The 16,980-nt window shown below is 46.0% G+C and overlaps 1 protein-coding gene across 1 annotated transcript in view; it reads right to left on the bottom strand.

Annotated features, from left to right (window-relative positions):
• Nucleotides 1–16,980, bottom strand: part of LOC110526645 (protein unc-13 homolog C-like) — a 265,368-nt gene that overhangs the window by 73,412 nt on the left and 174,976 nt on the right. The gene's annotated exons all lie outside the window — the stretch shown is intronic.

Here is a 16,980-nt window from a genome sequence, read left to right as displayed (position 1 = left end):
ATGAATACTGCTCCCTGACAGAGAGTGGGGCTAGATGACAGATGAATACTGCTCCCTGACAGAGAGTGGGGGCTAGATGACAGATGAATACTGTTCCCTGACAGAGCGTGGGGCTAGATGACAGATGAATACTGCTCCCTGACAGAGAGTGGGGCTAGATGACAGATGAATACTGCTCCCTGACAGAGAGTGGGGCTAGAAGACAGATGAATACTGCTCCCTGACAGAGAGTGGGGTCTAGATGACAGATGAATACTGCTCCCTGACAGAGAGTGGGGCTAGATGACAGATGAATACTGCTCCCTGACAGAGAGTGGGGCTAGAAGACAGATGAATACTGCTCCCTGACAGAGAGTGGGGCTAGATGACAGATGAACACTGCTCCCTGACAGAGAGTGGGGCTAGATGACAGATGAATACTGCTCCCTGACAGAGATTGGGGCTAGATGACAGATGAATACTGCTCCCTGACAGAACGCAGGGGCTAGATGAGAGATGAATACTGCTCCCTGACAGAGAGTGGGGGCAAGATTACAGATGAATACTGCTCCCTGACAGAGAGTGGGAGCTAGATGACAGATGAATACTGCTCCCTGACAGAGAGTGGGGTCTAGATGACAGATGAATACTGCTCCCTGACAGAGAGTGGGGGATAGATGACAGATGAATACTGCTCCCTGACAGAGAGTGGGGGATAGATGACAGATGAATACTGCTCCCTGACAGAGAGTAAGGGATAGATGACAGATGAATACTGTTCCCTGACAGAGAGTGGGGGCAAGATGACAGATGAATACTGCTCCCTGACAGAGAGTGGGGCTAGATGACAGATTAATACTGCTCCCTGACAGAGAGTGGGGGCAAGATGACAGATGAATACTGCTCCCTGACAGAGTGTGGGGGCTAGAAGACAGATGAATACTGTTCCCTGACAGAGAGTGGGGGCAAGATGACAGATGAATACTGCTCCCTGACAGAGAGTGGGGCTAGATGACAGATTAATACTGCTCCCTGACAGAGAGTGGTGCAAGATGACAGATGAATACTGCTCCCTGACAGAACGCGGGGGCTAGATGACAGATGAATACTGCTCCCTGACAGAGAGTGGGGCTAGATGACAGATGAATACTGCTCCCTGACAGAGAGTGGGGCTAGATGACAGATGAATACTGCTCCCTGACAGAGAGTGGGGGCTAGATGACAGACGAATACTGCTCCTTGACAGAGAGTAGGGGATAGATGACAGATTAATACTGCTCCCTGACAGTGAGTGGGGGCTAGATGACAGATGAATACTGCTCCCTGACAGAGAGTGGGGCTAGATGACAGATGAATACTGCTCCCTGACAGAACGCGGGGGCTAGATGACAGATGAATACTGTTCCCTGACAGAACGCGGGGGCAAGATGACAGATGAATACTGCTCCCTGACAGAGAGTGGGGGCTAGATGACAGATGAATACTGCTCCCTGACAGAGAGTGGGGGGTAGATGACAGATGAATACTGCTCCCTGACAGAGAGTGGGGCTAGATGACAGATGAATACTGCTCCCTGACAGAGAGTGGGGGCTAGATGACAGATGAATACTGCTCCCTGACAGAGAGTGGGGCTAGATGACAGATGAATACTGCTCCCTGACAGCGAGTGGGTCTAGATGACAGATGGATACTGCTCCCTGACAGAACGCGGGGGCTAGATGACAGATGAATACTGCTCCCTGACAGAGAGTGGGGCTAGATGACAGATGAATACTACTCCCTGACAGAGAGTAGGGCTGGATGACAGATGAATACTGCTCCCTGACAGAACGCGGGGGCTAGATGACAGATGAATACTGCTCCCTGACAGAACGCGGGGGCTAGATGACAGATGAATACTGCTCCCTGACAGAGAGTGGGGCTAGATGACAGATGAATACTGCTCCCTGACAGAGAGTGGGGCTAGATGACAGATGAATACTGTTCCCTGACAGAGAGTGGGGGCTAGATGACAGATGAATACTGCTCCCTGACAGAGAGTGGGGCTAGATGACAGATGAATACTGCTCCCTGACAGAGAGTGGGGGCTAGATGACAGATGAATACTGTTCCCTGACAGAGCGTGGGGCTAGATGACAGATGAATACTGCTCCCTGACAGAGAGTGGGGCTAGATGACAGATGAATACTGCTCCCTGACAGAGAGTGGGGCTAGAAGACAGATGAATACTGCTCCCTGACAGAGATTGGGGTCTAGATGACAGATGAATACTGCTCCCTGACAGAGAGTGGGGCTAGATGACAGATGAATACTGCTCCCTGACAGAGAGTGGGGCTAGAAGACAGATGAATACTGCTCCCTGACAGAGAGTGGGGCTAGATGACAGATGAACACTGCTCCGTGACAGAGAGTGGGGCTAGATGACAGATGAATACTGCTCCCTGACAGAGATTGGGGCTAGATGACAGATGAATACTGCTCCCTGACAGAACGCAGGGGCTAGATGACAGATGAATACTGCTCCCTGACAGAGCGTGGGGGCTAGATGACAGATGAATACTGCTCCCTGACAGAGAGTGGATCTAGATGACAGATGAATACTGCTCCCTGACAGAGAGTGGGGCTAGATGACAGATGAATACTGCTCCCTGACAGAGAGTGGGGCTAGATGACAGATGAATACTGTTCCCTGACAGAACGCGGGGGCTAGATGACAGATGAATACTGCTCCCTGACAGAGAGTGGGGGCTAGATGACAGATGAATACTGCTCCCTGACAGAACGCGGGGGCTAGATGACAGATGAATACTGCTCCCTGACAGAGAGTGGGGCTAGATGACAGATGAATACTGCTCCCTGACAGAGAGTGGGGGCTAGATGACAGATGAATACTGCTCCCTGACAGAGAGTGGGGGCTAGATGACAGATGAATACTGCTCCCTGACAGAGAGTAGGGGATAGATGACAGATGAATACTGTTCCCTGACAGAGAGTGGGGGCTAGATGACAGATGAATACAGCTCCCTGACAGAGAGTGGGGCCAGATGACAGATGAATACTGCTCCCTGACAGAACGTGGGGGCTAGATGACAGATGAATACTGTTCCCTGACAGAACGCGGGGGCTAGATGACAGATGAAAACTGCTCCCTGACAGTGAGTGGGGGCTAGATGACAGATGAATACTGCTCCCTAACAGAGAGTGGGGCTAGATGACAGATGAATACTGCTCCCTGACAGAGAGTGGGGGCTAGATAACAGATGAATACTGCTCCCTCACAGAACGCGGGGGCTAGATGACAGATGAATACTGTTCCCTGACAGAACGCGGGGGCTAGATGACAGATGAATACTGCTCCCTGACAGAGAGTGGGGGCTAGATGACAGATGAATACTGCTCCCTGACAGAGAGTGGGGGGTAGATGACAGATGAATACTGCTCCCTGACAGAGAGTGGGGCTAGATGACAGATGAATACTGCTCCCTGACAGAGAGTGGGGGCTAGATGACAGATGAATACTGCTCCCTGACAGAACGCGGGGGCTAGATGACAGATGAATACTGCTCCCTGACAGAACGCGGGGGCTAGGTGACAGATGAATACTGCTCCCTGACAGAGAGTGGGGCTAGATGACAGATGAATACTGCTCCCTGACAGAGAGTGGGGGCTAGATGACAGATGAATACTGCTCCCTGACAGAACGCGGGGGCTAGATGACAGATGAATACTGCTCCCTGACAGAACGCAGGGGCTAGGTGACAGATGAATACTGCTCCCTGACAGAGAGTGGGGCTAGATGACAGATGAATACTGCTCCCTGACAGAGAGTGGGGGCTAGATAACAGATGAATACTGCTCCCTGACAGAACGCGGGGGCTAGATGACAGATGAATACTGTTCCCTGACAGAACGCGGGGGCTAGATGACAGATGAATACTGCTCCCTGACAGAGAGTGGGGGCTAGATGACAGATGAATACTGCTCCCTGACAGAAAGTGGGGGGTAGATGACAGATGAATACTGCTCCCTGACAGAGAGTGGGGCTAGATGACAGATGAATACTGCTCCCTGACAGAGAGTGGGGGCTAGATGACAGATGAATACTGCTCCCTGACAGAACGCGGGGGCTGGATGACAGATGAATACTGCTCCCTGACAGAACGCGGGGGCTAGATGACAGATGAATACTGCTCCCTGACAGAGAGTGGGGCTAGATGACAGATGAATACAGCTCCCTGAGAGAGAGTGGGGCTAGATGACAGATGAATACTGTTCCCTGACAGAGAGTGGGGGCTAGATGACAGATGAATACGTCTCCCTGACAGAACGCGGGGGCTAGATGAGAGATGAATACTGCTCCCTGACAGAGAGTGGGGTCTAGATGACAGATGAATACTGCTCCCTGACAGAGAGTGGGGGATAGATGACAGATGAATACTGCTCCCTGACAGAGAGTGAGGGATAGATGACAGATGAATACTGCTCCCTGACAGAGAGTAAGGGATAGATGACAGATGAATACTGTTCCCTGACAGAGAGTGGGGGCTAGATGACAGATGAATACTGCTCCCTGACAGAATGCGGGGGCTAGATGACAGATGAATACTGCTCCCTGACAGAACGCGGGGGCTAGGTGACAGATGAATACTGCTCCCTGACAGAGAGTGGGGCTAGATGACAGATGAATACTGCTCCCTGACAGAGAGTGGGGCTAGATGACAGATGAATACTGCTCCCTGACAGAGAGTGGGTCTAGATGACAGATGGATACTGCTCCCTGACAGAGAGTGGGGCTAGATGACAGATGAATACTGCTCCCTGACAGAGAGTAGGGCTGGATGTCAGATGAATACTGCTCCCTGACAGAACGCGGGGGCTAGATGACAGATGAATACTGCTCCCTGACAGAACGCGGGGGCTAGATGACAGATGAACACTGCTCCCTGACAGAGAGTGGGGCTAGATGACAGATGAATACTGCTCCCTGACAGAGAGTGGGGCTAGATGACAGATGAATACTGTTCCCTGACAGAGAGTGGGGGCTAGATGACAGATGAATACTGCTCCCTGACAGAGAGTGGGGCTAGATGACAGATGAATACTGCTCCCTGACAGAGAGTGGGGGCTAGATGACAGATGAATACTGTTCCCTGACAGAGAGTGGGGCTAGAAGACAGATGAATACTGCTCCCTGACAGAGAGTGGGGTCTAGATGACAGATGAATACTGCTCCCTGACAGAGAGTGGGGCTAGATGACAGATGAATACTGCTCCCTGACAGAGAGTGGGGCTAGAAGACAGATGAATACTGCTCCCTGACAGAGAGTGGGGCTAGATGACAGATTAATACTGCTCCCTGACAGAGAGTGGGGCTAGATGACAGATGAATACTGCTCACTGACAGAGAGTGGGGCTAGATGACAGAGCGCAGGGGCTAGATGACAGAGTTTGGGGGCTAGATGACAGATGGGTAGCTCTGATTCATATGCCCTGTTGCACATGCTGCTGAGAGAGTCAGAGCATAGGTGGGGGGTGTGTGTTTATGTCTGTGTGTGTGGTGCTGAGAGAGGGAGAAGCATAGGTGGGGTGTGTGTGTTTATGTCTGTGTGTGTGGTGCTGAGAGAGGGAGAACATAGGTGGGGATTGGAAGAGAGAGTGAGAACATAGGTGGGGATTGGGAGAGAGATGGAGAACATAGGTGGGGATTGGGAGAGAGAGTGAGAACATGGATGGGGATTGGGAGAGAGAGGGAGAACATAGGTGGGGATTGGGAGAGAGAGGGAGAACATAGGTGGGGATTGGGAGAGAGGAACATAGGTGGGGATTGGGAGAGAGAGGGAGAACATAGGTGGGGATTGGGAGAGAGAGGGAGAACATAGGTGGGGATTGGGAGAGAGAGGGAGAACATAGGTGGGGATTGGGAGAGAGAGTGAGAGCATAGGTGGGGATTGGGAGAGAGAGGGAGAACATAGGTGGGGATTGGGAGACATAGTGAGAGCATAGTTGGGGATTGGGAGAGAGAGGGAGAACATAGGTGGGGATTGGGAGAGAGAGTGAGAGCATAGGTTGGGATTGGGAGAGAGAGGGAGAACATAGGTGGGGATTGGGAGAGAGAGTGAGAACATAGGTAGGGATTGGGAGAGAGAGGGAGAACATAGGTGGGGATTGGGAGAGAGAGTGAGAACATAGGTGGGGATTGGGAGAGAGAGTGAGAGCATAGGTGGGGATTGGGAGAGAGAGGGAGAACATAGGTGGGGATTGGGAGACATAGTGAGAGCATAGTTGGGGATTGGGAGAGAGAGGAGAACATAGGTGGGGATTGGGAGAGAGAGTGAGAGCATAGGTGGGGATTGGGAGAGAGAGTGGAGAACATAGGTGGGGATTGGGAGAGAGAGGGAGAACATAGGTGGGGATTGGGAGCGAGAGGGAGAACATAGGTGGGGATTGGGAGAGAGAGGGAGAACATAGGTGGGGATTGGGAGAGAGAGTGAGAGCATAGGTGGGGATTGGGAGAGAGAGGAAGAACATAGGTGGGGATTGGGAGAGATAGTGAGAGCATAGGTGGGGATTGGGAGAGAGAGGGAGAACATAGGTGGGGATTGGGAGAGAGAGGGAGAACATAGGTGGGGATTGGGAGAGAGAGGGAGAACATAGGTGGGGATTGGGAGAGAGAGGGACAACATAGGTGGGGATTGGGAGAGAGAGGGAGAACATAGGTGGGGATTGGGAGAGAGAGTGAGAACATAGGTGGGGATTGGGAGAGAGAGGGAGAACATAGGTGGGGATTGGGAGAGAGAGTGAGAACATAGGTGGGGATTGGGAGAGAGAGGGCGAACATAGGTGGGGATTGGGAGAGAGAGGGAGAACATAGGTGGGGATTGGGAGAGAGAGGGAGAACATAGGTGGGGATTGGGAGAGAGAATGAGAACATAGGTGGGGATTGGGAGAGAGAGGGAGAACATAGGTGGGGATTGGGAGAGAGAGTGAGAACATAGGTGGGGATTGGGAGAGAGAGTGAGAGCATAGGTGGGGATTGGGAGAGAGAGGGAGAACATAGGTGGGGATTGGGAGACACAGTGAGAGCATAGTTGGGGATTGGGAGAGAGAGGGAGAACATATGTGGGGATTGGGAGAGAGAGGGAGAACATAGGTGGGGATTGGGAGAGAGAGTGAGAACATAGGTGGGGATTGGGGTGTGGATACATGCATTTACTATAGTTCAGTAGATGGTGGTAGGGAGAGTTGAGTGTAGTTCAGTAGATGGTGGTAGGGAGAGTTGAGTGTAGTTCAGTAGATGGTGGTAGGGAGAGTTGAGTGTAGTTCAGTAGATGGTGGTAAGGAGAGTTGAGTGTAGTTCAGTAGATGGTGGTAGGGAGAGTTGAGTGTAGTTCAGTAGATGGTGGTAGGGATAGTTGAGGTGTCCTATGCTAAAATAAATAATGTCCTTCACATTGTATGGTCCTAATTACCACTGTTTCCATCCACATGATCTTCATCAGGTTAAACAGAATGAAGGACCACAACCATTTCTAAGGAATCCTATTCTAAGTGAAAGATGGTAAGGATGGTGGGAGACTTATCTTTAGTAGGCCTAAAGGGTTTTATAAAGAATGTTAGGATGGTGGGAGACTTATCTTTAGTAGACCTAAAGGGTTTTATAAAGAATGTTAGGATGGTAGGAGTTCTGTTTAGTAAAGGGTGTTAGGCAGGATGGTAGGAGTTCTATGTTTAGTAAAGGGTGTTAGGTAGGAGTTCTATGTTTAGTAAAGGGTGTTAGGTAGGATGGTAGGAGTTCTATGTTTAGTAAAGGGTGTTAGGGATGGTAGGAGTTATGTTTAGTAATGGGTGTTAGGTAGGATGGTAGGAGTTCTATGTTTAGTAAAGGGTGTTAGGGATGGTAGGAGTTCTGTTTAGTAAAGGGTGTTAGGTAGGAGTTCTATGTTTAGTAAAGGATGTTAGGTAGGAGTTCTATGTTTAGTAAAGGATGTTAGGTAGGAGTTCTATGTTTAGTAAAGCGTGTTAGGTAGGAGTTCTATGTTTAGTAAAGGGTGTTAGGTAGGAGTTCTATGTTTAGTAAAGGGTGTTAGGTAGGAGTTCTATGTTTAGTCAAGGGTGTTAGGTAGGAGTTCTATGTTTAGTAAAGGGTGTTAGGTAGGATGGTAGGAGTTCTATGTTTAGTAAAGGGTGTTAGGTAGGAGTTCTATGTTTAGTAAAGGGTGTTAGGTAGGATGGTAGGAGTTCTGTTTAGTAAAGGGTGTTAGGTAGGATGGTAGGAGTTCTGTTTAGTAAAGGGTGTTAGGTAGGATGGTAGGAGTTCTGTTTAGTAAAGGGTGTTAGGTAGGATGGTAGGAGTTCTATGTTTAGTAAAGGGTGTTAGGTAGGATGGTAGGAGTTCTGTTTAGTAAAGGGTGTTAGGTAGGATGGTAGGAGTTCTATGTTTAGTAAAGGGTGTTGGGTAGGATGGTAGGAGTTATATGTTTAGTAAAGGGTGTTAGGTAGGATGGTAGGAGTTCTGTGTTTAGTAAAGGGTGTTAGGTAGGATGGTAGGAGTTATGTTTAGTAAAGGGTGTTAGGTAGGAGTTCTATGTTTAGTAAAGGGTGTTAGGTAGGATGGTAGGAGTTCTATGTTTAGTAAAGGGTGTTAGGTAGGATGGTAGGAGTTATGTTTAGTAAAGGGTGTTAGGTAGGATGGTAGGAGTTCTATGTTTAGTAAAGGGTGTTAGGTAGGAGTTCTATGTTTAGTAAAGGGTGTTAGGTAGGAGTTCTATGTTTAGTAAAGGGTGTTAGGTAGGATGGTAGGAGTTCTATGTTTAGTAAAGGGGGTTAGGTAGGATGGTAGGAGTTCTGTTTAGTAAAGGGTGTTAGGTAGGATGGTAGGAGTTCTATGTTTAGTAAAGGGTGTTAGGGATGGTAGGAGTTCTATGTTTAGTAAAGGGTGTTAGGTAGGATGGTAGGAGTTCTGTTTAGTAAAGGGTGTTAGGTAGGATGGTAGGAGTTCAATGTTTAGTAAAGGGTGTTAGGTGGGATGGTAGGAGTTCTGTTTAGTAAAGGGTGTTAGGTAGGATGGTAGGAGTTCTATGTTTAGTAAAGGGTGTTAGGTAGGATGGTAGGAGTTCTGTTTAGTAAAGGGTGTTAGGTAGGATGGTAGGAGTTCTGTTTAGTAAAGGGTGTTAGGTAGGATGGTAAGAGTTCTGTTTAGTAAAGGGTGTTAGGTAGGATGGTAGGAGTTCTATGTTTAGTAAAGGGTGTTAGGTAGGATGGTAGGAGTTCTATGTTTAGTAAAGGGTGTTAGGTAGGATGGTAGGAGTTCTGTGTTTAGTAAAGGGTTTTAGGTAGGATGGTAGGAGTTATGTTTAGTAAAGGGTGTTAGGTAGGAGTTCTATGTTTAGTAAAGGGTGTTAGGTAGGATGGTAGGAGTTCTATGTTTAGTAAAGGGTGTTAGGTAGGATGGTAGGAGTTATGTTTAGTAAAGGGTGTTAGGTAGGATGGTAGGAGTTCTATATTTAGTAAAGGGTGTTAGGTAGGAGTTCTATGTTTAGTAAAGGGTGTTAGGTAGGAGTTCTATGTTTAGTAAAGGGTGTTAGGTAGGATAGTAGGAGTTCTATGTTTAGTAACGGGTGTTAGGTAGGAGTTCTATGTTTAGTAAAGGGTGTTAGGTAGGATGGTAGGAGTTCTATGTTTAGTAAAGGGTGTTAGGTAGGAGTTCTATGTTTAGAAAAGGGTGTTAGGTAGGAGTTCTATGTTTAGTAAAGGGTGTTAGGTAGGATGGTAGGAGTTCTATGTTTAGTAAAGGGTGTTAGGTAGGATGGTAGGAGTTCTATGTTTAGTAAAGGGTGTTAGGTAGGAGTTCTATGTTTAGTAAAGGGTGTTAGGTAGGATGGTAGGAGTTCTGTTTAGTAAAGGGTGTTAGGTAGGATGGTAGGAGTTCTGTTTAGTAAAGGGTGTTAGGTAGGATGGTAGGAGTTCTATGTTTAGTAAAGGGTGTTAGGTAGGATGGTAGGAGTTCTGTTTAGTAAAGGGTGTTAGGTAGGATGGTAGGAGTTCTATGTTTAGTAAAGGGTGTTAGGTAGGATGGTAGGAGTTATATGTTTAGTAAAGGGGGGTTAGGATGGTAGGAGTTCTATGTTTAGTAAAGGGTGTTAGGTAGGATGGTAGGAGTTCTGTTTAGTAAAGGGTGTTAGGTAGGATGGTAGGAGTTCTATGTTTAGTAAAGGGTGTTAGGTAGGATGGTAGGAGTTCTGTTTAGTAAAGGGTGTTAGGTAGGATGGTAGGAGTTCTGTTTAGTAAAGGGTGTTAGGTAGGATGGTAAGAGTTCTGTTTAGTAAAGGGTGTTAGGTAGGATGGTAGGAGTTCTATGTTTAGTAAAGGGTGTTAGGCAGGATGGTAGGAGTTCTATGTTTAGTAAAGGGTGTTAGGTAGGATGGTAGGAGTTCTGTGTTTAGTAAAGGGTGTTAGGTAGGATGGTAGGAGTTATGTTTAGTAAAGGGTGTTAGGTAGGATGGTAGGAGTTCTATGTTTAGTAAAGGGTGTTAGGTAGGAGTTCTATGTTTAGTAAAGGGTGTTAGGTAGGATGGTAGGAGTTCTATGTTTAGTAAAGGGGGTTAGGTAGGATGGTAGGAGTTCTGTTTAGTAAAGGGTGTTAGGTAGGATGGTAGGAGTTCTATGTTTAGTAAAGGGTGTTAGGGATGGTAGGAGTTCTATGTTTAGTAAAGGGTGTTAGGTAGGATGGTAGGAGTTCTGTTTAGTAAAGGGTGTTAGGTAGGATGGTAGGAGTTCTATGTTTAGTAAAGGGTGTTAGGTAGGATGGTAGGAGTTCTGTTTAGTAAAGGGTGTTAGGTAGGATGGTAGGAGTTCTATGTTTAGTAAAGGGTGTTAGGTAGGATGGTAGGAGTTCTGTTTAGTAAAGGGTGTTAGGTAGGATGGTAGGAGTTCTGTTTAGTAAAGGGTGTTAGGTAGGATGGTAAGAGTTCTGTTTAGTAAAGGGTGTTAGGTAGGATGGTAGGAGTTCTATGTTTAGTAAAGGGTGTTAGGTAGGATGGTAGGAGTTCTATGTTTAGTAAAGGGTGTTAGGTAGGATGGTAGGAGTTCTGTGTTTAGTAAAGGGTGTTAGGTAGGATGGTAGGAGTTATGTTTAGTAAAGGGTGTTAGGTAGGAGTTCTATGTTCAGTAAAGGGTGTTAGGTAGGATGGTAGGAGTTATGTTTAGTAAAGGGTGTTAGGTAGGATGGTAGGAGTTCTATATTTAGTAAAGGGTGTTAGGTAGGAGTTCTATGTTTAGTAAAGGGTGTTAGGTAGGATGGTAGGAGTTCTATGTTTAGTAAAGGGTGTTAGGTAGGATGGTAGGAGTTCTGTTTAGTAAAGGGTGTTAGGTAGGATGGTAGGAGTTCTATGTTTAGTAAAGGGTGTTAGGTAGGATGGTAGGAGTTCTGTTTAGTAAAGGGTGTTAGGTAGGATGGTAGGAGTTCTATGTTTAGTAAAGGGTGTTAGGTAGGATGGTAGGAGTTCTATGTTTAGTAAAGGGGGGTTAGGATGGTAGGAGTTCTATGTTTAGTAAAGGGTGTTAGGTAGGATGGTAGGAGTTCTGTTTAGTAAAGGGTGTTAGGTAGGATGGTAGGAGTTCTATGTTTAGTAAAGGGTGTTAGGTAGGATGGTAGGAGTTCTGTTTAGTAAAGGGTGTTAGGTAGGATGGTAGGAGTTCTGTTTAGTAAAGGGTGTTAGGTAGGATGGTAAGAGTTCTGTTTAGTAAAGGGTGTTAGGTAGGATGGTAGGAGTTATATGTTTAGTAAAGGGTGTTAGGTAGGATGGTAGGAGTTCTATGTTTAGTAAAGGGTGTTAGGTAGGATGGTAGGAGTTCTGTGTTTAGTAAAGGGTGTTAGGTAGGATGGTAGGAGTTCTATGTTTAGTAAAGGGTGTTAGGTAGGATGGTAGGAGTTATGTTTAGTAAAGGGTGTTAGGTAGGATGGTAGGAGTTCTATGTTTAGTAAAGAGTGTTAGGTAGGAGTTCTATGTTTAGTAAAGGGTGTTAGGTAGGAGTTCTATGTTTAGTAAAGGGTGTTAGGTAGGATGGTAGGAGTTCTATGTTTAGTAAAGGGGGTTAGGTAGGATGGTAGGAGTTCTGTTTAGTAAAGGGTGTTAGGTAGGATGGTAGGAGTTCTATGTTTAGTAAAGGGTGTTAGGGATGGTAGGAGTTCTATGTTTAGTAAAGGGTGTTAGGTAGGATGGTAGGAGTTCTGTTTAGTAAAGGGTGTTAGGTACGATGGTAGGAGTTCTGTTTAGTAAAGGGTGTTAGGTAGGATGGTAGGAGTTCTATGTTTAGTAAAGGGTGTTAGGTAGGATGGTAGGAGTTCTGTTTAGTAAAGGGTGTTAGGTAGGATGGTAGGAGTTCTGTTTAGTAAAGGGTGTTAGGTAGGATGGTAAGAGTTCTGTTTAGTAAAGGGTGTTAGGTAGGATGGTAGGAGTTCTATGTTTAGTAAAGGGTGTTAGGTAGGATGGTAGGAGTTCTATGTTTAGTAAAGGGTGTTAGGTAGGATGGTAGGAGTTCTGCGTTTAGTAAAGGGTGTTAGGTAGGATGGTAGGAGTTATGTTTAGTAAAGGGTGTTAGGTAGGAGTTATATGTTTAGTAAAGGGTGTTAGGTAGGATGGTAGGAGTTCTATGTTTAGTAAAGGGTGTTAGGTAGGATGGTAGGAGTTATGTTTAGTAAAGGGTGTTAGGTAGGATGTTAGGAGTTCTATATTTAGTAAAGGGTGTTAGGTAGGAGTTCTATGTTTAGTAAAGGGTGTTAGGTAGGAGTTCTATGTTTAGTAAAGGGTGTTAGGTAGGATGGTAGGAGTTCTATGTTTAGTAAAGGGGGTTAGGTAGGATGGTAGGAGTTCTGTTTAGTAACGGGTGTTAGGTAGGATGGTAGGAGTTCTATGTTTAGTAAAGGGTGTTAGGGATGGTAGGAGTTCTATGTTTAGTAAAGGGTGTTAGGTAGGATGGTAGGAGTTCTGTTTAGTAAAGGGTGTTAGGTAGGATGGTAGGAGTTCTATGTTTAGTAAAGGGTGTTAGGTAGGATGGTAGGAGTTCTGTTTAGTAAAGGGTGTTAGGTAGGAGTTCTATGTTTAGTAAAGGGTGTTAGGTAGGATGGTAGGAGTTATGTTTAGTAAAGGGTGTTAGGTAGGATGGTAGGAGTTCTATATTTAGTAAAGGGTGTTAGGTAGGAGTTCTATGTTTAGTAAAGGGTGTTAGGTAGGAGTTCTATGTTTAGTAAAGGGTGTTAGGTAGGATGGTAGGAGTTCTATGTTTAGTAAAGGGTGTTAGGTAGGATGGTAGGAGTTCTGTTTAGTAAAGGGTGTTAGGTAGGATGGTAGGAGTTCTATGTTTAGTAAAGGGTGTTAGGTAGGATGGTAGGAGTTCTGTTTAGTAAAGGGTGTTAGGTAGGATGGTAGGAGTTCTATGTTTAGTAAAGGGTGTTAGGTATGATGGTAGGAGTTCTATGTTTAGTAAAGGGGGGTTAGGATGGTAGGAGTTCTATGTTTAGTAAAGGGTGTTAGGTAGGATGGTAGGAGTTCTGTTTAGTAAAGGGTGTTAGGTAGGATGGTAGGAGTTCTATGTTTAGTAAAGGGTGTTAGGTAAGATGGTAGGAGTTCTGTTTAGTAAAGGGTGTTAGGTAGGATGGTAGGAGTTCTGTTTAGTAAAGGGTGTTAGGTAGGATGGTAAGAGTTCTGTTTAGTAAAGGGTGTTAGGTAGGATGGTAGGAGTTCTATGTTTAGTAAAGGGTGTTAGGTAGGATGGTAGGAGTTCTATGTTTAGTAAAGGGTGTTAGGTAGGATGGTAGGAGTTCTGTGTTTAGTAAAGGGTGTTAGGTAGGATGGTAGGAGTTATGTTTAGTAAAGGGTGTTAGGTAGGATGGTAGGAGTTATGTTTAGTAAAGGGTGTTAGGTAGGATGGTAGGAGTTCTATGTTTAGTAAAGGGTGTTAGGTAGGAGTTCTATGTTTAGTAAAGGGTGTTAGGTAGGAGTTCTATGTTTAGTAAAGGGTGTTAGGTAGGATGGTAGGATTTCTCTGTTTAGTAAAGGGGGTTAGGTAGGATGGTAGGAGTTCTGTTTAGTAAAGGGTGTTAGGTAGGATGGTAGGAGTTCTATGTTTAGTAAAGGGTGTTAGGGATGGTAGGAGTTCTATGTTTAGTAAAGGGTGTTAGGTAGGATGGTAGGAGTTCTGTTTAGTAAAGGGTGTTAGGTAGGATGGTAGGAGTTCTCTGTTTAGTAAAGGGTGTTAGGTAGGATGGTAGGAGTTATGTTTAGTAAAGGGTGTTAGGTAGGATGGTAGGAGTTCTATGTTTAGTAAAGGGTGTTAGGTAGGATGGTAGGAGTTCTGTTTAGTAAAGGGTGTTAGGTAGGATGGTAGGAGTTCTGTTTAGTAAAGGGTGTTAGGTAGGATGGTAAGAGTTCTGTTTAGTAAAGGGTGTTAGGTAGGATGGTAGGAGTTCTATGTTTAGTAAAGGTTGTTAGGTAGGATGGTAGGAGTTATGTTTAGTAAAGGGTGTTAGGTAGGAGTTCTATGTTTAGTAAAGGGTGTTAGGTAGGATGGTAGGAGTTCTATGTTTAGTAAAGGGTGTTAGGTAGGATGGTAGGAGTTATGTTTAGTAAAGGGTGTTAGGTAGGATGTTAGGAGTTCTATGTTTAGTAAAGGGTGTTAGGTAGGAGTTCTATGTTTAGTAAAGGGTGTTAGGTAGGATGGTAGGAGTTCTATGTTTAGTAAAGGGGGTTAGGTAGGATGGTAGGAGTTCTGTTTAGTAACGGGTGTTAGGTAGGATGGTAGGAGTTCTATGTTTAGTAAAGGGTGTTAGGGATGGTAGGAGTTCTATGTTTAGTAAAGGGTGTTAGGTAGGATGGTAGGAGTTCTGTTTAGTAAAGGGTGTTAGGTAGGATGGTAGGAGTTCTATGTTTAGTAAAGGGTGTTAGGTAGGATGGTAGGAGTTCTGTTTAGTAAAGGGTGTTAGGTAGGAGTTCTATGTTTAGTAAAGGGTGTTAGGTAGGATGGTAGGAGTTCTATGTTTAGTAAAGGGTGTTAGGGATGGTAGGAGTCATATGTTTAGTAAAGGGGGGTTAGGATGGTAGGAGGTAGGAGTCCTATGTTTAGTAAAGGGGGGTTAGGATGGTAGGTGGTAGGAGTCCTATGTTTAGTAAAGGGGGGTTAGGATGGTAGGTGGTAGGAGTCCTATGTTTAGTAAAGGGGGGTTAGGATGGTAGGAGGTAGGTGTCCTATGTTTAGTAAAGGGGGGTTAGGATGGTAGGTGGTAGGAGTCCTATGTTTAGTAAAGGGGGGTTAGGATGGTAGGTGGTAGGAGTCCTATGTTTAGTAAAGGGGGGTTAGGATGGTAGGAGGTAGGAGTCCTATGTTTAGTAAAGGGGGGTTAGGATGGTAGGAGGTAGGAGTCCTATGTTTAGTAAAGGGGGGTTATGATGGCAGGAGGTAGGAGTCCTATGTTTAGTAAAGGGGGGTTAGGATGGTAGGAGGTAGGAGTCCTATGTTTAGTAAAGGGGGGTTAGGATGGTAGGAGGTAGGAGTCATATGTTTAGTAAAGGGGGGTTAGGATGGTAGGAGGTAGGAGTCCTATGTTTAGTAAAGGGGGGTTAGGATGGTAGGAGGTAGGAGTCCTATGTTTAGTAAAGGGGGGTTAGGATGGTAGGAGGTAGGAGTCCTATGTTTAGTAAAGGGGGGTTATGATGGCAGGAGGTAGGAGTCCTATACTACACACCTTGCAAAAGGACACAGCCCCCTCCTCCTTGAAAGAGAGCAGGGTAGAATGGGGAAACACAAGACCACAGAAGACAAAACTCAAGGCATTTAAAATGTTAGAAACAGGAGAGAGACACCATGCACATAACAGAAAACTGTTGCTATATTCTCAGGATTAGACAGACACAGACACAGGCAGAGAGGGATAGGGAGAGAGAGACACCATGCACATAACATAAAACTGTTGCTATATTCTCAGGATTAGACAGACACAGACACAGGCAGAGAGGGAGAGGGAGAGAGAGACACCATGCACATAACAGAAAACTGTTGCTATATTCTCAGGATTAGACAGACACAGACAAAAGCAGAGAGGGAGAGGGAGAGAGAGACACCATGCACATAACAGAAAACTGTTGCTATATTCTCAGGATTAGACAGACACAGACACAGGCAGAGAGAGACAGACACAGAGACAGTCAGAGAGACAGAGACAGAGAGCGAGAGAGAGACAGACATACCAGGTAGAGAGACAGGCATATATACTTAGAGGGAGAGGCAGACAGACAGTTAGACAGGCAGATATAATTAGAGGGAGAGACAGAGAGGCAGAGAGGCAGAGAGGCAGTCAGACAGACAGACAGACAGACAGACAGACAGACAGACAGACAGATAGACAGACAGACAGACAGACAGACAGACAGAGACTTAGAGGGAGAGGCAGACAGAGAGACAGATGAACTTAGAGGGAGACAGACAGATATACTTGCAGGGAGAGGCAGGAAAACAGACAGACAGATAGACATAGAGGGAGAGGGAGACAGAGAGACAGACAGACTTAGCGGGAGAGGCAGACAGATAGATTTAGAGGAGGACAAACAGACAGATAGACTTACAGGGAGAGGCAGGGAGACAGAAATATATACTTAGAGGGAGAGGCAGACAGACAGACAGACAGACAGACAGACAGACAGACAGACACTCCGAGACATGTAGAAAGACAGACAGACAGATAGAGAGACAGACAAATTTAGAGACAGACAGATAGACTTAGAGGCAGAGAGACAAGACAGATAGACTTAGAGGGGGGTTCAGACTTAGAGACAGACAAATAGAGAGACAGAGAGAGAGACAGAGAGAGAGAGAGACAGAGAGAGACAGAGAGAGAGAGAGACAGAGAGAGAGAGAGAGAGACCGAGAGAGAGAGAGAGAGAGAGACAGAGAGAGAGAGAGACAGAGAGAGAGACAGAGAGAGACAGAGAGAGAGAGAGAGAGACAGAG

This window comes from Oncorhynchus mykiss, chromosome 6 (genome assembly GCF_013265735.2).
Source record: "Oncorhynchus mykiss isolate Arlee chromosome 6, USDA_OmykA_1.1, whole genome shotgun sequence".
NCBI lineage: Eukaryota > Metazoa > Chordata > Actinopteri > Salmoniformes > Salmonidae > Oncorhynchus > Oncorhynchus mykiss.
Note: the sequence above shows the minus strand (reverse complement) of the source record. Positions and strands in the feature narration are given on the sequence as shown.